The following is a 25,024-nucleotide window of genomic DNA, read 5'->3' on the forward strand; positions in this document are numbered from 1 at the left end:
GGAATTTCACATTTTCTATACCGAGCGAGGTGGCGCAGTGGTTAGCACACTGGACTCGCATTCGGGAGGACGACGGTTCAATCCCGTCTCCGGCCATCCTGATTTAGGTTTTCCGTGATTTCCCTAAATCGTTTCAGGCAAATGCCGGGATGGTTCCTTTGAAAGGGCACGGCCGATTTCCTTCCCAATCCTTCCCTAACCCGAGCTTGCGCTCCGTCTCTAATGACCTCGTTGTCGACGGGACGTTAAACACTAACCACCACCACCACCACATTTTCTGGAATGTCTAAGTGATTCTATGCCATTCATCTAGAACAAGGCCATCTTCAACAGCAATTGATGCACCACAACCAGCCTTTGTGAAACAATTTAACACAATCTGTTATGTTATTCTAGGTACCAATTAACATATGCATAGCCTGGAGAATGTTGAGTCTCATCACTTCCTTTCTCTCAAGGAATGAAATTGACTTTTACACTACTGCTATTCTGTATTTGGTTTTAAAGGGGTGTATTATGCACAGGTCCAGAGACTGCAGATGATTTGTGCATTATGGAGGAGAGAAAACGTCACATACATTTTCAATAATAGTGTTTCCTTGGGATGTACAGGGCATTGCTCGATAATAAGTTCTCTTGTCCTTCTTGTGTGAGAAATCTTGTAAAGATTATGATGTCATCCAGGCATTCCTGTTGTACTTGTAAGTATAAGGTAGCATTTTCAAACAGTGGACACTCCAGGTTGAAATAACAACAATATAAGGAATAGGATAGATTGCTACTCATCGTAAAGATGACCCATTGAGTTGCAGACAAGAACAGCAAAAAGGCTGCTACACATGCAGCTATTGGCAATAGGCTTCCTCAGCAAAGAAAACATACACACATTCACACAAGCAAGCACACCTCATGCACACTTGGCCGCCGCCACCGGCAGCTCTGATCAGAAGGTAATATTTTTATATTTGTGAGAAACCTGTGGGTTTTAAATTTTTCTGTTACTAATGGAGGTATTTTTTCACTTTCATCACTATTTACACACAATAGTGCAGTCATTGTTTCTTTATTTTTTATCTGCATGGCATTTTTCTCCCTTAATAGAATACATTTTTGTCGGAAGTAAGTTATAAAAGAAGTCAGTTTCAGCTGCATTGAAAATATCTCCAGGCTTAAAATCCTGTGTTAGTCATGGCAACGTAATGTTCCTTCAAAAATTTACAATATCTGTGTTTGCAGCCTCACTTTTTCAGAGAAATGAGAGATTATCACTTTTTTATTTTTATTTATTTTTTTAAAATGGTCCAGCCAGTCCTTAGGTGCACTGAAATTTTCAACACTGATCTTTAGGATGATTTCAAGGGGCTTCTTTTGCAATACGCATTCATTTGTAAAAATGCTGTCACTTCCCATTCCTTGAAACAGTAGTAAAAGAATGTTTTGCATGGCATTTAGTGTTGACAGGCAAATGCTTCACCTTTTGGATACAGAGACAGGCATTTAAGAACACTTCTGTTTTTTAGTATGCTGCACAATGAACATGGCACCAAATTGTACTCCTTCACCACATGGGAAAGTTTTTTTTGTTAGCGATTGTCTTCAACATTGTGGCTGATCACCAGCTTCTCCTGAATTGAGATTTCTACATTTGCAAGCCATAACTCCACTGAAGTAAACTAATAAATTCAGTAATAAACAACTACACTTCTTGGCTCACACTTCACACAATCTAACTTCGTACAGTTAGATCACGTGACTACAGTCGCATGTTGGGCAAGGCGGAAATCACTTTCCTATTCCTTCAGCTCATTTTCCAGTATCGCTAGAAGGATATTTGAGTTACTGACCAAAAAACTGTGTTCTAGGTGCGTGTTGATCAGAAGAATAAGTTACCATTTACTGCCATGAGATGATCCGAAAGACGACCTGCATGAAACATATAAATCAAAAACTCACTTGGACACATTAGCAGTTGTGTAAAGGTTCAATTTTAATTTGCAAAATGTTTCATGTTTAATCCTTCAAACTGGAGTATTTCCTAGAGTGGTGTTCGTTAAAACTAAGGATGATTAATATTATTTTTATGGGAATATTGCCAGGACTGAAGAAAATATTCATTAACAGCAGGAGTTCCTTAAATGCAGGTTAGTTAGTTCGGGGTTTTGCTGTACTTGACAGATAAAAGTCCTAGGACTGACTGGATATCGAACTAAAAGATCTTGATCCATGATTTAGATATTCATCACTGAGCCATTGAACCACACATGATGAAACAATTGAAAACAATAATAATACAAAGAAAATAAAATAGAAATGTAAGTTGGATTTCATCAAATGTCATACTAATAAGGGAGAGTAAATAATAAAAAAAATTCAAGATTTATTTAAATGCTTACATAGTGCAAGAGAAAATTGAAACCACTGGAGGTTAATAATGAAAATTACATTGTAAAAGTAATGTCAGTTGAGCTATGTAAAACCATTTGAGGTATGAAGGTATATGGAGATGGTGTTTTAGAGGAAGTGGTTGAAGCTGGAGTCAAAGTGGTATAAGAGGAACTGACAAATTTGTTTACAAAATGTATGTGGAGGAAGACGGTTTCTCAAAACCTGAACAGTACCGTAATTATTCTCCTTTGCAACAAAAAGGGGTAAAGAGACTGTAGCTCTATTAACCCTTAGCTCCACAATGAATGAGATGTTCCATAAAATTAGGTTGCTTAGGGGAAAAATAGATTTTAATCAGACAAAGAAACTAGCTGGCTTTAGAAGTGGATGGCAACACAGTAGACCATTTGCAACTCGCGAAAAAAACTATAAAACCAAGGAAATGGATTCACAGATTTTACAGAAAGGTAATTTCATATAAACTCAATGCAGCACTCACCCCGACTGTCAGATTTGTTTCAAATGTGGTACGTCCAGTGATCCAGATAAGAGATGAAAAGCTACCAATTAGCAGAGGTGTATTACAGTTGTGAGAAAAGCCATAGGTCTGCAAAGTTTTGAAATGGTGTGAAATTTAACATAAATGACTACAATTCTGATTGTAATCCAGGTACAGCAGCGAAATTTATGTCACTGAGAAGCTAATGAGTAGAGCTTTCCATTGATATGCAAGATGGCTGGTTTCTAAGAATTTTCACGTTCAAGGTCACTTTGACCTTGATTCTCTCAAAACATACCACCTTCAATTTTTTTGGAAAAAAAATAGGTTGTGTTGCTCCAGTATGTTACTATAAATTTGGTTAATATCAAGAAGGCACATCAAAGACTCAGGATCAAAAATTTATTTTGTCTCCATCACTGCACTAACAAAATGCAGTGACTTCTTCCAGAACAGCCGACAATAGCAGTCACTATTATACTCACAAATTTGTGAAAATTTCTTGTTGTTAATAATGAATCATAGAGACTTTTATTTCAACCAGTCATTATTGGCTTGTTTCGTGGGTGTGGCTTGTTTACTCAAACTGCAGTGTACATGTACTGGGAAATAGTCTGTAGTAGTAGCTTGTAAAAAATGCATCTCAGGTCAAAATGAACTGTCACAAATCCATTTAAAGGTAGTGTTGCAGGAGTACAGTTGAATTTGAGAAGTGCTCAGGAGTGGATGGTAAACAAGTGTTCTGATGTATTTCCTGGTGGAAAAATTTGAAGCAGATGTAGAAAGCAATCCACAAAACCCTTCAACCCCTGCAGGTGTTGCCTCAGCTGTGCAAGGTACTTCCAGAGATGATGATAGTGCAGATGAAAGAGCATCTGATCTGGCATTAGATTCTTTAAATATTAACCTTCAGTTTCTGGGTGAATCTCCTGTGAAGAGACAGAGGCTAAATGCATAAACAAAAATTGGAAAGGTTGCCTCTTGTGTTGGAGCATACTTACGTGGTACAACTGGAAAAAGAAGAGTATAAAAAATGGAGAAAGAGAAATCACAGCACAGGTAAAAGATAAGTTTCACAACACAGAATGTATATGTGACAAAATACAAATTATGAAGCATTTCCCAAGAGCTGGAGCATAAGGAAAACCATGAAAGAATTTTACACTTTAGATTACAAAATACAAAGAGCAAAACAGTAGCAGAACATGGTATACTAATGACACCAAATCCATAACTAGGTAAGACGTTGTGAAAAAACCATCAGCTCATCCACGAATTTTACTGTGATTGTAACGTGAGCCTTGTGATGCTAGGAAGAAAAGACTGTGCGTATGTGAAATGAAATAGAATTGGAGTAAATAAGCAGAAGCAGCTATAATTATGCAATCTGAAGGAACTGTATGCATATTTAAAAAATAGATAACCAGATGTAAATATTGGATTCTCAAAATTTTATCAGTTGCTGACAAAGCATTGTGTTCCTGTCCATGCCAGTGGAACCCATGTTTTTTGTTTCTCTCACATCAGAATTTTAAGTTAATAATTGACGTGTGTAAATTGAAAGAACTAATGAAGTGTGAAGAACACACATGACCATCATAAAAGCACTGTATAGCATCTGTTACATGCAGTCCTGCACTTCCACAATGTTTCTCAGGCGCATGTCCCTGTTGTCAAAGTTTGAGAAGGCTGAATGATTATCTATCAGTTGGTAAAAACTGCATTGGTGAAATTACATCCAAGTGTTGGGTAACTACGGGCAGGTTAGTTTGCATAAAGTTTACAACAAGCTCCTTCTGCTCATTATCACCCAGCTGCAGTCACAGATCTTTAAAATTGCTAAAGGACAACTCAAAGTAAGTGAATAATTTGTTGTTTGCGATTTTGTAGAGTTTGTTTGTGGTTTTCTAGAGCATTACTCCTTCACCATTCAGGGTTAAGTACAGGGATTTCACTGGAATAATTCACTGGTTACCATCCACCAGTTTGTAACTTACTACAGACCACAAATACAAATGAAATACACCATGTGTCATATGTGGAAGTATCTGATCGCCTTCAGCATGATACAATATATGTATGTATTCTTTCCAGCACTGTCTCATCAGTGTCTTAAAATGTCACTTTCCAACTACAAAGCACATTTACTATGTTTTTGATGGATGTGCTGCCCAATACAAAAACAGAAAGAATTTCTTGTCCTGTCACTACGAAGATCACGGTGAAGGACCTTGGGGTGAGATTGTAGGGGCTGCAAAGAGATTAGCCTCACTTGTCAGCCTCAAGTGACATGAAACCCATATTTTGACAGACTGACAGCTCTTTCAGAGGTGCAAAGAAAATATTCTTTCATGTGTATTCGACTACACATCAGTTTCCCATCATGATTAAGTCATTGCCAACTGAAGCAACATTGCAAGAATACAAGTACAATTCCAGGTACCCATGTACCCATTAGCTTCATTGTAACAAAGACATATTCCTTTATAAATGATAGAGCGCAGCAATCAGTTGTCCTTTTGTGCAGATTTTATTATGCAACTCCAGATTTCAGCTACTACCTAGCCATTATCAATGCACTATTTTTTAAACTCGGTGCATATTAGTTCCCTATTGTTCGGGTGCCAGTCACAGATCTTTGAATATTTATTCAAAGAACTGTGACTGACACACAAACAACAGGGAACTAACATTCATCGAGTTTAAAAAATAGTGCGTTGATAATGGCTAGGCACCAGCCGAAATCTGGATTAGATGACGACTGGTTGCTGTGCTCTATCTTTTATAAATTGCATAACAGCCGCTGAGTGCACCCAGTTTCCTAATGGAAGGTAACCTGATAAAGACATATTCTGCTTCTTTAGTGAGCAGAGAAATGTCGGTGTTTGATATATGGAAATAAATGCTGTTAAAACATACATAGATTTGTTGCCTTTATGTATGACAATTGTTGGTGGGCTGCATATGTCTTCCAAAGTTATGAATAATGGACAATCCATGATGGAATAATGGCAATATTATGAAAAGGATAATTGCTGCTCACCACATAGTGAAAATGCTGCATCGCAGATAGGCAAAGCAAAAAGCCTGACAACTAGAGACTGTGCTCATGTGTGCATGAGCTGGCTGTGTGTGTGTGTGTGTGTGTGTGTGTGTGTGTGTGTGTGTGTGTGTGTCTAATTCTGATAAAGACCTATTTGGCTGAAAGCTTTCTTTGATAGCCTCTCTGTGACTCAGCATCTCCACTATATGATGAGTAGCAACCATCCTTTTCATAATTTTCATAATAAAATTATGAAGAAATAGATGAAGTTGCATCAGCATGGACCATCTCCATCATTTGTATTTCCTGCCATACCAGACACATTTGTTAGCAGAAGATGTGACATTCTCACAAGACTGGATCCAGTGACACCAGCTGGCAGGATATACTGTGTCCCTGCATCAGGTATGGTGACCATTAACAATTTTAATTGGAGACTTGTGAAATGAGATGTGACCACTTTTTATTGACTGTTCATTGAAGCTACATGGTAAGTGGTTCATAATACCATATACTAATACAAAGCATAATTTTGTACAAAATTACTTACAAATTGTATTTTTCAATAATTTGTATTTAGTATTTATGTGCTGCCTTCTGCATTTTGATAGTACATTGAAGCTAAGAAAATAAATTTTTGGCCTTGATGTCTTTGGTGTGTGATGTTGATATTTACCAGTTTATAGAAGCATATTGGAGCAATTCAATATATTTTGTTCCCCCCAAAAAGATACTGAAAGTGGAGTGTTTTGAAATGCTCAAGGTCAAAGATTAAGGTCAGTAACGTTGAATGTGAAAGGTATTAGAAATCTCCCGTCTTGCATATCAATGTTAAGCTCTACTCATTAGGTTTTCAATGATACAAGTTTCAGTGATGTATCTGGATTAGAACCAGAATTATAGTCATTTATGTTCAGACAGATGCATGTAAATTTCGCACTATTTTGAAACTTTGCGACCTATAAAATTTATCAGAACTGTCATATACCTCTACAGATTAGTAGTTTTCCCTCTCTTGTGTGGATCAGTTTACTTTTCTGTGCTGAATTGATGTGGAATTACCCTTAAGCATTTCACTCATATTGAACAAAATCTGTATCAACATCTCACAGAGAAACAAGTTGCTGATTTAGCCTGTTAGCAGATTACAGAGCTACGACTTCCATTAGAATAGTAAGAAATTCAGAACTGAAAGAGGGGTAAGGCAAGTAGATTCCATATCACCAGATCTGTTCTCAGTGGCTGTAGAAGTTTTCATGTCCTCAGGATGGAAAAATAATGAACAAATATGTTTTGAAGAAATGGATTTGAACTATCTACTTATAGTTTGTGATATTGTGCTGTTTGCCTATTGTTCACATGAACTTCAACAAAAATGGCTTAACTCAATGGAATAATTTTAAAAATAGGTCAGAAATTCAATATTAGAGAATAAAATAACATATAAACCCCACAGCAGAAAGAAAACTGTGTAAATTAGTAATGAAGTTGTAGAAAAAACTGTCAAGTTTTACTATTGATGGCAGTTAATGTCTCCTGACATACAGGAAGACAAATAAACTGAAATGTACAAATGGCATTTAATGCGGATGGTAAACTTAATAGTGTTTTCAGCTGCAAGCATCCAATGTAAGGAAAATTAACACTCATTGTGTGTTATCTGTTTTGATGTAATGGCTAACTATTTAGACATTTATTCAGTAGGGAAAACCATTCAGAAACTGAGTGTTGGGAAGATGCATGTTAGAAGTTAAAAGGGGAGACAGAAAACAAAACAAATGATTCAGGAATCAGTCTGCAGTGGTATATGTAACTACGACCGTAATGAAAATGAAACGGAGATGGCCAGGGCATATAGTTAACCAAACAGGCAGTGAGGCCAAAGGATTTCTTTGCAGAACTTCAAGAGGTAAGAAAAGACAGAGATGGCCTAATGTAAAGGAGGGTTGGTAAAGGACTTAACATGGAAGAGTTCATATAGCGAGGAGATGTCTTGAACTTCATGGAGCAAAGGAATTTATTTTAATTTAACTATAGTAAGACAAAATGTCACACTTAATACCGCAATGGTTCATTATTTTGGAAGTAGATAATTATCATAAAGGGGAAATTGTTTTATATTCCTTTTTAAAGATGACATTGCTGATGTGAAGTCATTATCTGTGAGACTTTGTTGACACTCTGTAGAAGTTGTTGGTGCCGCTCTAGGTGATCATGGTTAGAACAGCAGTGACTTTTTATGTCAGTGCAAGCAAAGGAATTTTAATTACTGAATTATAGATGGGTAGCATTGATGAAAGTCACCTAATTATCTTAATATGACTGCCTGGTTTGATATACCTGTGCTTGTGTGTGGGGGGTCTGAATGTGTTTGAAAAATTTCTTGGTCTGTTTAACTGTGACAGTGCTGGAGGTTAGACTTTGAACTGTTGTAACCTCCCTTTGTTGTTGGCAACATACCCAAATCAACTTGTGATATCTAGCAGCTTTATGTCCCGTAGAGGTACACAGTCTGTGAGAAGACTGAATAGTGAGAAAAAATGCTTCCAGGTAGACTGGAAGTAATTAAAATGAGATATTACTTACAATAAGAAAATCATTTTCATGAGATTGCTGAGCTCTGTGTGCATTCAGAAAACATGATAGTAATGAAAACACTGTGACAATAACTCCATTAGCAAAACAGCCAGTTCTAAAGCTTATTAGGAATCGCACAAACAAAAGAAAGAAAACTTGCTAGCTTTCGAACTTATCCTTTAATGAGCTAGAGTAAACACACACACACACACACACACACACACACACACACACACACACACACACAACCTAGACATGTCCCTATTTGGTGCCATCTGAACCAACAAATGCTATTGTAGTGCCTTGCAGGGTAAATTGTAGACACACTCGTATTTCCACCATCTCGAACAAACGTTATTTTAAAGATGAGTGTGTGAAAGTGGAACTGTGTCTACTGCGCCTTGATTATGTGTTTGTGCAGGACTGGTGTGTATTGATGGTTGATTGGCGCAGGCAGATAGTCGCCGCACTTGCCTCAGAAGTTACACGCCCAGCACAAGGAGCAGACTCGCCATACTCCATGACGGTGCTGTCAGTCATTATTGAGAACAGTTGAATGTAGTTAAAGAAAAGAAGAGACACTTACTTATTCACTTACTTTCGTGAGGTCCGGATGGTGGATTTGATAGAGCTTTCTAGATTGTATTTGTTACAAAGTATGTAAGAGTATCTGTTGGACCGGTAATTGTTGGGCTTACAAAAATTGAATCATTTATATGGTGTCTTGTTTGTGGAAATGGAAATATAGTGCAATTGGTTTAAAAGTATCCTGAGTGTACGGAGTTATTTTAAGAGTATAAAAAATTCCTCCAAAACAGCATCTTATCTTTGGAGAAGTTAGGCAGACAGTCGCAGCCGGCTGTCCTGAAAAGAAGATGGCGAAACAACTCCACATAAGCTCATTAGTAAAGTGTGAGTGTGAGTCTGGCACACCAGCACCACACTGCTCCCTCTAGTCACCGGAAACTGCCAGACTATTTTCCGGTAGGTGGAATGGTCGTGGTGGTTGTAGTGGGTTAGGGTGGGAAGAGGAAGAGGAGGAGGAAGAGGGAGATAGAGGCAGGGGAAGGGACTGGGAGTTGGGTGGATAGTGGCACAAAGGTAGGTAGGTGGTTTGCTGGCTAGGAATGTGGGAGGAAGGTGTGGCAGATATATGGGCGGGCATGATTGTAATGGGCGTTGGGAAGCGGCATACAGTGAAGGTGACATGGGGATATGAACTGGGAGGGGGTGACAGGACACAGGAAGGGGGAACTGTTGTGTGGAGTGTGCGAGGACAGTGGGTTACCCGATGTTGAGGCCAGGACAGTTACAGGAGCAGAAGTCGTGTTGTAAGGATAAGTTCCATCAGCATGATCAGAGAAGCTGACGGTGGAGGAAAGAATCCCGGACATTCAACTTGTGAAGCAGACATTAAAATTGAACATGTTATGCCACCAGGTAGTCAATTTTGTTCTTTGCAACAATTGGGCATTGGCCAACCATCTTGGTGGACAGATGACTACTAGTCATACCAACATAAAAAGCTGTGCAGTGTTTCCAGCAGAGTAGGTATGTTAAGACATGTGATCTCTGTGGCAACATATTGGTAGTGGGAGTGACATAGGAATGGACTAAGATGATGTGTAGGTTGGGTGAGTGACGGAACACTTCTTTGGGAAGAGTGGGAAGGATCTGGGTAGGATGTCCCGTAGTTCTGGACAGGAGGAGAGATAATAAAGGCCTTGTCAAAGTATATGGTTCAGTTGTTCTAGTCCAGGGTGACATTGATTGTTGTGGGGGTTGCTCCTTTGTTGCTGATGCTTGGGGTGGTGGGGGGATTGGCGGTGTGTGAGGTTTCGGCCCAAGAGATCTGTTGGTGTACTAAGTTTGGAAAGTATTGCCTGTCTGTAAAGGCTTTTATGAGGCCTTGAGCATACTGGGCAAGGGAGTTCTCATCACTGCAGATACATTGTCGATGGGTGGCTAGGCTGTATGTGAGAGGTTTTTTGGTGTGGAGAGGATGGGATCTGTCGAAATGCATGTACTGCTGCTGGTTATGGGCGTAATATGGGCAGAGGCATGGATGGAGCCATCAGAAGGTTGGAGGTCAATGTCCAGGAAGGATGTGCATTGGCTAGAGGTTGACCAACTGAAGTGGATGGGGGAAAGGGTATTGGGATTGTGAAGGAATGTGAATAGGATGTCATGGCCCTGAGTCCATATCATGAAGATATCATCAATGAACATGAAGCAGATTAGGTATTCGGAGTTTTGGGAGGCTCTAAGCAACCCCCCCCCCCCCCCCCCCCCCCTCCTCCCCTGGACCATGGATGTTGCCGTTGGTGGGGAGGCTTGCGTGCCTCAGTGATACAGATAGCCATACCATAGGCGCAACCACAACGGAGGGGTATCTGTTGAGAGGCCAGACAAACGTGTGGTTCCTGAAGAGGGGCAGCAGCTTTTTCAGTAGTTGCAGGGGCAACAGTCTGGATGATTGACTGATCTGGCCTTGTAACACTAACCAAAACGGCCTTGCTGTGCTGGTACTGCGAACGGCTGAAAGCAAGGGGAAACTACAGCCGTAATCTTTCCTGAGGGCATGCAGCTTTACTGTATGGTTAAATGATGATGGCGTCCTTTTGGGTAAAATATTCCGGAGGTAAAATAGTCCCCCATTCGGATTTCCGGGCGGGGCTACTCAAGAGGACGTCATTTTCAGGAGAAAGAAAACTGGCATTCTACAGATCGGAGCGTGGAATGTCAGATCCCTTAATCGGGCAGGTAGGTTAGAAAATTTAAAAAGGGAAATGGATAGGTTAAACTTAGATATAGTGGGAATTAGTGAAGTTCGGTGGCAGGATGAACAAGACTTCTGGTCAGGTGACTACAGGGTTATAAACACTAAATCAAATAGGGGTAATGCAGGAATGGGTTTAATAATGAACATGAAAATTGGAATGTGGGTAAGCTACTACAAACAGCATAGTGAACACATTATTGTGGCCAAGATAGATACGAAGCCCACGCCTACCACCGTAGTACAACTTTATATTGCCAACTAGCTCTGCAGATGACGAAGAAGAAATAAAAGAAATTATTCAGATAGTGAAGGGAGACGAAAATTTAATAGTCATGGGTGACTGGAATTCATCAGTAGGAAAAGGGAGAGAAGGAAACGTAGTAGGTGAATATGGATTGGGGGTAAGAAACGAAAGAGGAAGCTGCCTGGTAGAATTTTGCACAGAGCAAAACTTAATCATAGCTAACACTTGGTTCAAGAATCATAAAAGAAGGTTGTATACATGGAAGAATCCTGGAGATACTGACAGGTTTTAGATAGATTATCTAATGGTAAGACAGAGATTTAGGAACCAGGTTTTAAATTGTAAGACATTACCAGGGCAGATGTGGACTCTGACCACAATCTATTGGTTATGAACTGTAGACTAAAACTGAAGAAACTGCAAAAAGGTGGGAATTTAAGGAGGTGGGACCTGGATAAACTGACTAAACCAGAGGTAGTATAGAGTTTCAGGGAGAGCATAAGGGAACAATTGACAAGAATGGGGAAGAAATACCGTAGAAGAAGAATGGGTAGCTTTGAGGGATGAAGTAGTGAAGGCAGCAGAGGATCAAGTGGGTAAAAAGACGAGGGCTAGTAAAAATCCTTGGCTAACAGAAGAAATACTGAATTTAATTGATGAAAGGAGAAAATATAAAAATGCAGTAAATGAAGCAGGCCAAAAGGAATACAAACGTCTCAAAAATGAGATCGACAGGAAGTGCAAAATGGCTAAGCAGGGATGGCTAGAGGACAAATGTAAGGATGTAGAGGCTTGTCTCACTAGGGATAAGATATATACTGCCTACAGGTAAATTAAAGAGACCTTTGGAGAAAAGAGAACCACTTGTATGAATATCAAGAGCTCAGATGGAAACCCAGTTCTAAGCAAAGAAGGGAAAGCAGAGAGGTGGAAGGAGTATATAGAGGGTCTATACAAGGGCGATGTACTGCTAGGCAATATTTTGGAAATGGAAGAGGATGTAGATGAAGATGAAATGGGAGATATGATACTGCGTGAAGAGTTTGACAGAGCACTGAAAGACCTGAGTCGAAACAAAGCCCCGGGAGTAGACAACATTCCATTAGAACTACTGACAGCCTTGGGAGAGGCAGTCCTGACAAAACTCTACCATCTGGTGAGCAAGATGTATGAGACAGGCGAAATACCCTCAGACTTCAAGAAGAATATAATAATTCCAATCCCAAAGAAAGCAGGTGTTGACAGATGTGAAAATTACTGAACTATTAGTTTAATAAGTCATAGCTGCAAAATACTAACGCGAATTCTTTACAGACGAATGGAAAAACTAGTAGAAGCCGACCTCCGGGAAGATCAGTTTGAATTCCGTAGAAATATCGGAACACGTGAGGCAATACTGACCCTACGACTTATCTTAGAAGCTAGATTAAGGAAAGGCAAACCTACGTTTCTAGCATTTGTGGACTTAGGGAAAGTTTTTGACAATGTTGACTGGAATACTCTCTTTCAAATTCTGAAGGTGGCAGGGGTAAAATACAGGGAGCAAAAAGCTACTTACAATTTGTACAGAAACCAGATGGCAGGTATGAGTCGAGGGACACAAAATGGAAGCAGTGGTTGGGAAGGGAGTGAGACAGGGTTGTAGCTTATCCCCGATGTTATTCAATCTCTATATTGAGCAAGCAGTGAAGGAAACCAAAGAAAAATTTGGAGTAGGTATTAAAATCCATGGAGAAGAAATAAAAACTTTGAGGTTCGCCGATGACATTGTAATTCTGCTAGAGACAGCAAAGGACTTGGAAGAGCAGTTGAACGGAATGGATAGTGTCTTGAAAGGAGGATATAAGATGAACATCAACAAAAGCAAAATGAGGAAAAGGAATGTAGTCAAATTAAGTCGGGTGATGCTGAGGTAATTAGATTAGGAAATGAGACACTTAAAGTAGTAAAGGAGTTTCGATATTTGGGAAGCAAAATAACTGATGATGGTCGAAGTAGAGAGGATATAAAATGTAGACTGGCAATGGCAAGGAAAGCGTTTCTGAAGAAGAGAAATTTGTTAACATCGAGTATAGATTTAAGTGTCAGGAAGTCATTTCTGAAAGTATTTGTATAGAGTGTAGCCATGTATGGAAGTGAGACATGGACGATTACTAGTTTCGTCAAGAAGAGAATAGAAGCTTTCGAAATGTGGTGCTACAGAAGAATGCTGAAGATTAGATGGGTAGATCACATAACTAATGTGGAAGTATTGAATAGGATTGGGGAGAAGAGAAGTTTGTGGCACAACTTGACTAGAAGAAGGGATCGGTTGGTAGGACATGTTCTGAGGCATCAAGGGATCACCAGTTTAGTATTGGAGGGCAGCGTGGATGGTAAAAATTGTAGAGGGAGACCAAGAGATGGATACACTAAGCAGATTCAGAAGGATGTAGGTTGCAGTAGGTACTGGGAGATGAAGCAGCTTGCACAGGATAGAGTAGCTTGGAGAGCTGCATCAAACCAGTCTCTGAACTGAAGGCCACAACAACAACAATAGGCCTTCCTCTAGATTGCCCATAAAAAGGTTAACATAGGAGTGTGCCATGTGGGTGCCCATGTCTGTGTCATGGATTTGTTTATAAACCTTCCATTCAAAGGATAAGTAGTTGTGGGTCAGGACATAGCTGGTAAGGTGCATGAGGAATGAGTTGGTGGGTTTGGAATCTGACTGATGTTGGAAGAAGTAGTGGAAAGACAATGGGCATGAGGGATATTGGTGTATAGGGAGGTGGCATCAGCAGTGACAAGTAGGGATCCATGAGTTTAAGGGATGGGGATTGGTGAAAGTCGGTGAAGGAAGGACTATGTGATCAAAAGTGTCCGGACACTTGGCTGAAAATGACTTCAAAGTTCATGGCACCCTCCATCGGTAATGCTGGAATTCAGTATGGTGTTGGTCCACCCGTAGCCTTGATGGCAGCTTCCACTCTCATAGGCATATGTTCAATCAGATGCTGTAAGGTTTCTTGGGTAATGGCAGCCCATTCTTCACGGAGTGCTGCACTGTTGTAGGATTCAGGTCAGGACTCCATTACAGGGATGTTGCTGTTGTGTAACCACTCTGCTGTAGGCCATGCATTACGAACAGGTGCCCAATCCTGTTGAAAGATGCAGTTGCCACACCCGAATTGCTCTTCAACAGCGGGAAGCAAGAAGGTGCTTAAAGCATCAATGTAGGCCTGTGCTGTAATAGATGCCATGGAAAACAACAAGGGGTGCAAGCCCCCTCCACAAAAAACACGACCACACCATAACACCACTGCCTCCGAATTTTACTGTTGGCACAACACGTTGGCAGATAACGTTCACCAGGCATTCGCCATACCCACACCCTGCCATTGGATCTCCATATTGTGTACCATGATTCGTCACTCCACACAATGTTTTTCCACTGTTCAATTGTCCAATGTTTACACTCCTTACACCAAGTGAGGCACCGTTTGGCATCTTCCGGTGTGATGTGTGGCTTATGAACAGCCCCTCGACCACCATGAAATCCAAGTTTCCTCGCCTTCCACCTAACTGTCATAGTACTTGCAGTGGATCCTGATGCAGTTTGGAATCTCTGTGTGATGGTCTGGATAGATGTTTGCCTATTACACATTACGACCCTCTTCAACTGTTGGCGGTTTCAGTCAGTCAGCAGACAAGTTTGGCCTGTACACTCCTGTGCTGTACGTGTCCCTTTGTGTTTCCACTTCACTGTCACATTGAAAACAGTGGGTTTAGGGATGTTTAGGAGTGTGGAAATCTCGTGTACAGACATATGACAGAAGTGACACCCAATCACCTGACCACATTCGAAGTCCGTGAGTTCTGTGGAGCGCCCCATTCTGCTCTCTCGGTATGTCTAATGACTATTGATGTCGCTGATATGGTATATCCGGCAGTAGCTGGCAGCACAATGCACATAATATGAAAAAGTATGTTTTTGGGGGTGTCCGGATACTTTTGATGTGGGAGTCGAGGTTTCGGGCATTTGGTTGGAGGTGTTGGTTAACAAGAGCAGAAATTCTTTCAGTGGCAGCATGAAAGCCAGCTACAGTGGGGTGACCAAGATATTTGGGTTTGTGGATTTTTGGGGTGGAAATGGGTGTGCTGTGTGTTATTGGGGTGTGGAAGGACATGGAACTCAGGTGAGAAGTTCTGGAAAGTACATGGATTTCAGTATGGATTAGAGGTTATGCTGGACTTCTGGGATGAGATTACTCTGGCAGAGCTTGTAGGTGGAGGAGTCGGACAGTTGGGAGAGGCCTTTTGTCAGGTAGTCACTGCAACTCATCATAAAAGTGGTGGAGCCTTTGTCTCTAGGGAGGATGATTAGGTCTGGATCTGTATTCAGGTTGTGTATGGCTGTCTTTTCACCTACAGAAGGGTTGATGTTCTTAAGAAGGGACCTGGGGAAGGTTGGATGCCAAGTTGGAGTTGAGGAATTACTGGCACCATCCACATCATTACGAAATGTCATATTCATGATTCATTGAACAAGTGTTAATGTTGTGTAACTGGAAGCTGACTAGGGGGGAGGGGTTATATTGAGGGGGGAGAGGGGCAATAAGGGTCGCGGTCGGACGGTGGTATGAACTGGGAGAGGCAAGGTTCAATACTGGATGAGGTTGGGTTTGGTTGGAGGGATTGGTAACTGTGAGTGTTTCCACTGTAGGAGGAGGAGGAGAGCAGTCTCTGACAAGACCAACATTGTTAAAATGGGATGTAGGGCTGAAGGTTAGGCTTTTGGATTGGATTGAAATGTATGTGGGACTAAGGTTTTTGCCGGAGAGGTTAGCAACGGTGTTTGAGGTTTGCTTGGGTTGTGGGGTGTTGGGAGGGAGTTTTGGTGGATGTGGTAAATGAAAGTGGTCAGATAGGCAGGCTCTGGGACCTATGAGGGGTTGACAAGGGGGTTCATTATGAATAAGATGGATGTTAATGGATAGTGGTACCTCAAGACAGGATTAGGGTGCCAGTAGGTTGACAGTTTGTGGAGCTGGTGTCTGGAATGCTCCTCGAGGTTTTGGAGTGCAAAGGTTTTTATTTCAGAGATGTTGCGTATGTAGTGAATATTGCACTGCAATAGTGTCTTGCAGAGGGAGTACAGTTGGTTTTGGAATGCCTGTACTGTAGAGAGGTGCTTTTGCAGTACCAGGTTCGTGAGGGATAGGGACTGGGCAGAATCTGAGGAAAGGTGTGGGTTGTTGTGAATGGAGGAGAGTGGGATCCCTCCTGGGATTTTTATGGGTAGGCATTTTGAGGGGATTGTATGGTTCAGACAGCATTTAAAGAGCAAGATATGGGACTGGATTATTGCAAGGAAAAAGAGTTACTTTTCTGAACTGAACTGGTGCAGCAATGTGCGAGCAGTGGTCCATTGGGATAGGGATGATAATAGGAAATGTAAATAACACAGGAAATTGGCAACTGAAAGTGTTAGGTGGCTGTAAGAAGAACTGGGTAGTATAGAGTGAATTCATAAAGTTAAAAGGACGGGACAAATTGTACTGGTAGCAACAGGATGGATTGTGACGTGAGGATATTTGATCGTGCAAAGTCATTATCATACACAGGAAAGGAGAAGGAAAGATATAAAGTTCTGATGGGAAGAATGTGTGGCGGTGGGGATTATAAGTTGTGGTTAGTAGCTGGAAGTAATGCTGCACCATCAGAAAGGCGACGACCAGTGGTGTAAAATGTCACGAAAGCTGCACACGATCACATCGGTCGGAATAAGCTGCTTCACAGCCCAAGCTATGTGGATCATTCCTTCCACCACCAGCTTCTTTGAGCCACAAAGATGGGGGTTACCCTTGCAACACATCGTCTGCTCCCGTAAGTGTCCTGGCCTGTATCTTAGGTAAACTACTGTCCCCATCTACATCTACCGGATGGTTATAATTACACTAACCCTATTTAACACATTGTGACACAGAAACTAATTAATGTACAAGAACCAAACTTGGTAGCATTAATGTCAAGGACATGCGGAAGAGAAATAATGCAGAATCAGTTCAGTCGAAACACTTTTAATATGCTGCTACGGTACATCATACCATTACGTACTGGCACCCATTAAGGCTACAAAAGGGGCTCAGTATGGTGCCTTTCGGTGTCCAGAAGGGTGTGAAAGTGCAGGATTGCACTCTGCTCAGCAGAATGAAGCCTGTCCATAGGTATGCTAGCTACGTCTCTTGATATGTTGTGCTTCGGATCAGAACATGTGTGAAAATTCTCCTGGTAAACCCTGTCTTTCAGGTAGCCCCACAACCAGAAATTACAGGGAGTGAGATCAGGCTATTGTGCTGGAAAAGCATTTGGAAATAATCGGTCGATAATTCGATCATTTCCAAATGTGGTTCGGAGAAGTAGGTGAACTTCCCAAGCGATTTTTGGTGTGGACCCATCTTGAATGAACACTATTGAGTTCGATACATCTCTCTCCTGTAGGGTGCATATGACATGCTGGCGAGGCATATCACAGTAACGCTGTCCAGTCACAGTGCACGTCTTTGGTCCTTGAGCACGAACCTGTTAAAAAAATAATGGACTAATGATGAACATAGCCATGAAGCTATACCATGAGCTTCGTCTGTCCATAGGATAGTTCAGGGCCAGCCCTCTCGACGTCAATCCTTGTGAGAAAGTGGAGAGCCTTCTGTGGTGGAAGTTGCTGTGTGATACGGATCTGGTACAGATATCATTTGAGAATGTTTCGAAGCACCTTCCGTACAGTGGACCACAGGGATATTCAACTGCCGTGACACAGCACATGCACTGCGTGGCGATCAGGAATTGCGCGCAGTGCTGTCTGCCATAGCAACAGCTATTTCATCAACCACCTGTGGTATGACCAGTTGTCGGCTTTTTCCCACAGCGATGCCCAGATTTGAACTACTTCTTCATGCTCCACACATCAGATGGAGAAAGGGGACCCTTCTGTAATTCTTTCAGCTGGTGGTATTCTTGAAGTGCAGTTGCAGCATTACTATTGTTTTGATAATAGAGCTTCACCAATAATGTCCTGCTCCTTTCATCCAAGCTCATGTTGAGACATCAACAAGTGCAATGTGACAAGTCAGGTGTGTGAGACTATGAATCACGATGACTGATCATGGTATATGGTGGCCATAGTTGGAACTGGACGATGGCACTGTGACACATGGGTATCATGCATTCCATACTCTGGACATTAATGCTACCAAGTTTGGTACTTGGTACAGTAATTAGTTTCTGTGTTATAACGTGTTAAATAGGGAAACTTCTAAAAAAAAATAACCACCTGGTACTTCTGCATCGATTCTCTGCAAGCCGCCATATGGTGTGTGGCGGAGAGTGTTGTGTACCAGTACTAGTCATTTCCTTTCCTGTTCCACTAACAAATAGAGCGAGGGAAAAAAAAGACAGTCTGTATGCTCTGTATGAGCCCTAATTTTTCGTATCTTATCTTCGTGGTCCTTACACACAGTGTATATTGATCGCAATAGAAATGTTCAGCAGTCAGCTTCAAATGCTGGTTCTCTAAAATTTCTTAATGTTTCTCAAAAACCACTTCCCTCCAGGGATTCACATTTGAGTTCCTGAAGCATCTCCTTAACATTTATGTGGTGTTCCAACCTACAGGTAACAAATCTAGCAGCCCATCTCTGAATTGTTTGAATGTCTTCCTGCCATCCAAATTGGTACAGATCTCAAACACTCCTACAGTACTCAAGAACAGGTTGCACCAGTGTCCTATATAAGGTCTCCTTTGCAGGTGAACCACTCTTTCCTGAAATTCTCCCAATATACCAGAGTTGACCATTTGGCTTCCCTACCACAGTTCTCACATGATTTCTCCATTTCATATTGTTTTGCAACAGTATGCCAAGATATTTAAATGATGTGACTGTGTCAAGCAGCACACTAGTAATACTGTATTTGAACACCACAGATTTGTTCTTCCCGCTCATCCATATTAACTTACATTTTTGCCCATTTAAAGCTAGCTGCCATTCATCACACCAACTAGAAATTTTGTTTAAATCGTCTTGTATCTTCCTACAGTCACTCAACTTCAATATGTTACCCTACACCACAGCATTGTCAGCAAACAACTGCAGACTGCTGCCCACCCTGTCTGCCAAATCATTTATGTATATAGAAAACAACAGTGGTCCTATCACACTTCCCTGGGTCACTCTTGACGGTATACTTTTCTCTGATAAACACTTGTTTTCGAGGACAACATACTGGGTTCTGTTACTTAAGAAGTCTTCGAGCCACTTCAATATCTGTGCACTAATTCCATATGCTAGTACCTTCGTTAACAACCTGCTGTGAGGCACTGTGTCAAACACTATCTGGAAGTATGGCATCTGCCTGTTGCTATTCATCCATAGTTTGCAGTTTATCTTGTGAGAAAAGGGCAAGCTGAGTTTTGCATGAACGATGCTTTCTAAAACTGTGGAAATAAGCTTCTCACAAGGGGAGGTCACCAATCGGGACATGCTGATTTTGCCCAAATTGCGTGTGTAGAAGGAGTTGGGTCTCCACATCACGTACCTTAAATATTTCGCCTGAGTGGGTCTTAGGAAAGGAGAAAATGCTCTCGAAAGTTTTTCCGGTAGCACTATGTACGTTATTTAGCTTTCTGTTCATCGTTAACGGCATAGTGTAATGGTCAAGCGCATTGCTTATGAAACAGGCGACCTGTGACCAATCCCTGGTGCTCCCTAATTTTTTTTCGTCCCCCCCCCCCCCCCCCCCCCCCCCAATTGTTATTTTACTTCGTTTCTTCAGATTGTTCAACTATTTACTGTAGAGTTTAAATACATTCAATCTTTTGAATCAAGTATAAAACAATCATATTGTAAATGACCTCCAAAAAGGTTAGAAAATAAAATAGTATTCTTATTATGTATATGACACTAACAGACGTTACCCTAGCTGACTGGTGGAATCGCAAGCGTCTCGTCAGCTATCAGACAGTAATGGATTTCTCACCAGTGAGTGTCATGACTGTATGTATTAGACTGTGCCTCTATTGTCATTTCGCAACGATTTGTGGAGCTGTGAGTATCGTCGTGCCAAAATCAAACATGGCAATCCAACAAAAAGTGACTGATAATCTCGAAACGTTTGATGAAGATTTCAAAGCAAACTTCACTAGTGCTCTTTCCTATGCTTTTTCAAATTATAAAGAAAAAAGGATGATCACTGACAATCCTCCTATGTCCTTCAGACCTACAGTAATAGCCATAGGTAAAGCAATTGCAGAGGCAGTTATCGACATTATGAATATGCATTTCATAGAGTATGATGAAGACCTGATACTATGCACAGAGCCTGAAGAAGAAAATATTTATGAAGAGGTACGTGGAACATCTCTCTCTCTCTCTCTCTCTCTCTCTCTCTCTCTCTCTCTCTCTCTCTCTCTCTCTCTCTCTGACACACACACACTCATGTTAATCATATGCAGTCTCTTTTTATCTGTCACAGGTGACTTCTTCAAGTACAGATAAGGATTATACTCCTGAAGATTTTTCCACGAGTTCCTCACGTACATCAGCAACATTGGCTGACAAGAAGGAGGTCCTGGAATTTGCTGACACTCATCCAAAATGGAAATTTGCAACATTGCAATCTAGATTCCCAATCCTGAAGAAAAGGGATTATCGTAAAATTTGGAGGAAAGAAGTACACTAAGGTGGCGCCAGACTTGAAAAGTTGTCCTTAATTGACTCGGAAACATGGGATAAATTTCAAGATGCATGTAGCTGCTATGAATTGGTGATGACTAGAACCCTTCAGCAATGGGCAATGACCGCTGCATTCCTGTATTTATCAGAGCGTTTTCACTTCCGTGCTTCTAATACTTGGGCAAAATCCTTCAAGAAAAAATATTCGATAAGGCAGTGAAAAATCACGAAATTCGTCAGCAAAAATGATGTCATAACTTTGGACGAAACAGTGGCGGCAGCAGCAGAGAAGCTTCATATGTAGATGAGACATTTAATGCCACATTTCAACATCGACTATATAATTAACACTGACCAGACCGGATGCCAGTATGAGTCAACATACAACAGGTCTCTGGATGTCGAAGGTGCAAAGACTGTTGTGGTGAAGAAACTCAATCTATCGAAGGCCACCCACTCTTACACAGCACAGTACAGTTTAACCGTTTCAGGGAAACTTTCACCCCTTGTGTTTTTATGATTGCAAGAGCCTGCGAATAAATTCGGTCCTCGGGTTGCCGCCACTGTCAAAAAATTAGAATACGAGTATGAAAATTTTGTCGTTACTTGTTCCATGTCGGGGAAACTAACAAAAGAGCTTTATGCAACATTATTGGAAACAACATTGAAGCCATACGTCACAGACAATAAATTTCTTCTGTTGGTAGATTCTTGGGGTGGCAAAACAGATTCAACATCGTATGATGAGACAATTAAGATTGAGCTAGGCGAGGCAATGTGTACCATGAAGGTCATTTCACCAAAATGTACACCTTTGGTTCAACCTTGTGATGTATATTTCTATTGCCAAGTCAAAATTCCAAGTAAGACCGCAAAGTGCCCCTGAATTGCTCCGACAACAGCGAGAAATATCACCAAGAGAAGATGCAATTGAAATACATTTGATCGTGCAGCATCAATTCAGTGCTCCTGTGTTCACCGCTATGATCCAGCACGCTTGGTTTGCATCCAAACTGATAGCGGATAAACAGTCGTTTCAAAACTTGAATGAAGTGTCCTTTCCAATGATGCATGTTTCAGCAAAACGTAACTGCTCAAACAATGCCTTCATAGAATGTGCCTGGTGTGAAACATATATATGTTTGACATGTTTCTATGATATATGTCACCATCAAATTGCAAACCTTCTACTGTGATAATGAATAAAAAGTAGTGCACATAATCACAAGAATCTTCGGAAACTTTATTTTCATTAAAACTTTTGCCTAATTCAATAAAAATAATGCTTGAATGTGTTTAATTTCTACTGTAAATAGTTGAACAATTGGAAGAAATGAAGTGAAAGAAACATGGGGGTAAAAACAGAATAAAATCAGAAAGCACTTGGGATTGATCCCAGGTCACCTGTTCATAAGCAATGCGCTTGACCATTAACGCTATGCCGTTAATGATGAACAGAACTCTGAGTAAGGTATATAGTGGTATTGGAAAAACTTTCGAGAGCATTTTCTCCTTTCTGAAGGCCCACTCAGGCGAAATATTTAAGGCACGTAATATGGAGACCCACCTCCTCCTACACACGCAATTTGAGCGAATTCGATGTGTCCCAATTGGTGACCTCTCAATAAAGTTTATTATATTCTAACTGAGAATATGCCCCAAGGATTCTGCAGCAGACCAAAGTTAGGGATATTGGTCTATAATTTTGTGGGTCTGTTCTTTTACCCTTCTTGTATGCTTGAGTCACCTGCACTGTTTTCCAGTCACTTGGGACTCTTGTGTTGGGCAAGAGTTCATGATAAATGCAGGGTAGGTGGGGGACCAGTGCCGTAGAGTACCCTTCGTAAAAGCAAATTGAGATTCCATCCAGACCTGGCAGCTAACTTGTTCTCAACTCTTTCAGTTGTTTCTTTACACCAGAGATGCTTATTACTATGTTGTTCACACAGGAGTCTGTCCAATGGTCAAATGATGGTATGTTTGTGCGATTCTCCTGTGTGAACAATTTCTTGGACGTGAAATTTAAAACATCGCTTTTTGTTTTGCTATCGTCAATTGCCACACCAGACTGGTTAACAAGGGACTGAGTAGAAGTCTTAGACCTGCTTAGCAATCTTACATAGGACCAGAATTTTCTGAAGTTCTCTGGCAGATTTTCTGCTAAGGTGTGACGGTGGTAGTTGTTGTAAACTTCATGCATAGATCTCTTCACAGATTCACGAATCTGTACTAATCTATTGACCAGTTGAAACATGTCCTGTGGTTGTGTTATGTACAGCAGATGTTATGTGGAGAACATACAGAGGAGGTGTAAAGTACAGATTGTACTGTTACAACTGTAACAACGGATGGTCCATGATGGTTTGGATGATCATATCCTGGTGTTCACACTGAAAGGAAAAGTAGGTGGTAAGGTCTACGAACACTTTTTAGATGAATATGTTCTTTCAGTGTCTTGGACAGTGTTCGCAGCTGTAGGTTTGCATCCTCCAAGCTCTGGACTTCCTTGCTTTTTTGTCAATATTCTGTTTGATGAAAATGATGATGCAGTTCCACAATCATTGGGTTAGAATATTATTTATCTGATGTGACCTGTATTAGAAAATGTTAAGGTAATATTATTGTATGGAGCCCCTGTTCTGCTTCAGCTATAAGTCAGGTTCTACCATAAAATACAGAATTTTTCCATGTAAATAAAAATAATAGGGGTTTGGTCAGGTTTGCTACCAAACAAGAAAATAGAAATTTGTCCTCTTTCAACTTTTGTCCTGTGCTTTTAATAGATAATGACAATTTTCCAATCATTCATTTTATTAACTGAAGTTGAAAGCTGTTAACAGTGTGACATCTGACAGCACGTTTGTAGGAGACGCATCAAATAATTTTTCCCTTTGATGGTGGTTTTCAAAAAGTCTCCTGCATCTTGTGTATGCCTGAGTTTTGGATTTCTTCTCTTAGCCACTGACAAATGTCACTCTCTTTCCTGCTTGTGGCCTTTCCCTTTCTCCATTCAGAAGAATTGTTCTGTTTGAAAATAAAGCTATGTAATGCCTAATTCAACAAGTATCAGTTAAATACTCATTAGTTTTTTAACTGTCATTATCAGACATCTTTGTATTGTATTTACTGTTGCTTGCTATGCAGACAATGTTGGCCTGGTCCTGTTGCCTTGATATTTCGTATCTTAGTGAATTTCAACAAATCAAATAATTTTGTGATATGAATGTAAATGATTTGACAGAATGAATAGTTATATATTTTCTAACCATGATAAACATGTTGCCTGTATTTAACGTCTTTACTTGCGGAAAATACTTGAACTAACTGCAGAAAGAGTCAAAGGTCAGGGAGTGGGGAATCCATTTATTCTGCACAAGTTACATTAGCACACCAATGATTGCTAATATGAGTAGTACAGCTGCTGTTTGTACACACTGCAGAATACTTAATACATATTTCAATAAAAAGGAGAGTGGAGGTACCTCTGAAGAAATTATCCCAAATAGTGAGTAGCAAACTCACTCACAGTCTTCTGAAGTTGTGTAAAGAAGAGAAACTGGGACTTACCAAGAATGATGGAAATTGTTAGAGCAAATAAAGCTAACACTTCATACACCATCAACAGAGATTTAGATGTTTTCTTTTTACAATTATCTGCCTGCATCTGCAACCTAAATCCAATTAAATCAGTTTGGAACATAAATAAACAAAAAATATTTGCAAGAAATGTTAAACTTGAAAACTTAAAAAGGGGCTGTCACAAAACTGCAAGAAAGAAGTG

At 40.6% G+C, this 25,024-nt stretch overlaps 1 protein-coding gene across 2 annotated transcripts in view; it reads left to right on the forward strand.

Moving 5' to 3' along the window:
• The window catches only part of LOC126474139 (histone deacetylase HDAC1), a 156,659-nt gene that overhangs the window by 83,489 nt on the left and 48,146 nt on the right, over positions 1–25,024 (forward strand). The gene's annotated exons all lie outside the window — the stretch shown is intronic.

This window comes from Schistocerca serialis, chromosome 4, assembly GCF_023864345.2.
Source record: "Schistocerca serialis cubense isolate TAMUIC-IGC-003099 chromosome 4, iqSchSeri2.2, whole genome shotgun sequence".
Taxonomy (NCBI): Eukaryota; Metazoa; Arthropoda; class Insecta; order Orthoptera; family Acrididae; genus Schistocerca; species Schistocerca serialis.